This window comes from Solanum dulcamara, chromosome 7 (genome assembly GCF_947179165.1).
Source record: "Solanum dulcamara chromosome 7, daSolDulc1.2, whole genome shotgun sequence".
NCBI classification, from domain to species: Eukaryota; Viridiplantae; Streptophyta; class Magnoliopsida; order Solanales; family Solanaceae; genus Solanum; species Solanum dulcamara.
This window is the reverse complement of record NC_077243.1, coordinates 60,985,001-60,986,631: the sequence shown is the minus strand read 5'-3', so window position 1 is coordinate 60,986,631 and position 1,631 is coordinate 60,985,001.

The window sequence follows — 1,631 nt, the reverse complement described above, 5'->3', positions numbered from 1 at the left end:
TCCTTTCCAATGAGTCAACCAATATGCCGCCAAAACTAAAACCGGAGCCAAAGTCAACGATCACGAAATCTAGTGCTGCCGACGCCTCACAAAAGTCACGATTATATCGAGTTATGGATGATGGTATTTTTAAGAGCAAGAGTAACGCCTAGCTAAGGCCAAACTACTAGGCACTAGCCCGCTACACCATTCTACAAGGATCTAAGTCTACCGGAGCGACGCCGGGACATCTAAAGCAAGTTTACATCCTATACTAAGGCCAACATACCCCACTGTATCAATAACATGTTCATTCAACTCTACTTATAAAACTTAACAAATAACGACAAGATACACATGCTTCTAAATATCCGAAAACCCGATAATAAGCCTAAAGCATGATTTCTAACGCCTAAGATATACAATCAAACTACCCAACCCAAATTCCAACTATTTCAACATGCTTTCACACATTTCGACTCAATCTAAAGAAAGGTAAACCGTAGCCTACCTGTAGGCCAAACACGCGGGCTTCAAATCACTGTGCTGGAGCTTTTCCCTTTCGAACGACCTCGGAACGCTGCCAAACTGTCAAAAATAGAACCACAACGTCGATACGGTCGTTTAGACACTAATTTCATAATTTTTGGAAATGGACCAATTTTTGGGTCGAAAACGGGAATTGTGGGGCCCACATACGAAATTCCGGATTTGACCCCCAAAACAGGTTCTAAACGTCACCCCAAGCTCAAAAATCAGATTTATAATACAATTCAGGGTGGGAAATTACGCAAGACGATCAAACAACCAAAACTCATAAATTCGGACTAAAGGACCAAAAATGGCAGCATCGAAATCAGTAGATTTTGGAAATACGAGACTCTTTCAACCCAAACAAATTGCACTATGATGATCCTTGCGAAAAACCCCACAATCTAGCCTCAAGAATCACTCAAAACGGAGTTATATTGACCAAGATACACTCTTTCAAAATTCAATAAAATTTCATTCCGAAAATCACTAAATCTGCAGCTAAAAATCAATTTATTACCTCGAACGACGTGCCAAAAACAGATTCTGAAACTTCCACTATGTTCTCCTTAAATTTCCACGCAAGATAGCCTCTGGAATCGCCCAAATCGGATTTATATTGGTCAAGAAATAACTTGTCAAAGTTCTTCAAAAATCCATTCCCGAAATGGACACTGCTGCAAATAATATCACAATTTTTACCTGAATCGAATACTCCAAATTAGTTTTCAATTTCTCCAATGCATTCTCCACGAAAAACCTCACAATTTTGCCTTTTGAATCACCCAATTTGGAGCTCTAGAACTCAAGAAATGAGGGTTCAAAGTTGAGGAGAAAATCTGAAAATTTTTCTGCACTGTTGCTGCAGATTTTCTGGTTTTGCCACAATTTAAAGTCTCCGAACGAACCTTCGGAATTCGTTCGGAATCAGATAAAAATAAACCAAATATGCTACCCCACTAAATTCGATATTCCGGACTCAATGGCGCATTCAGAATTTCCATACGAGATCATTTTAATAAAAAGTGGGTCCCACATCCAAGAGTCATTTTAAGCCTCATTCCACAACGGGCCTCCATATTAGTTCGGAAGCCTCGAAAAATGAACTAAGGGTCGTTCTA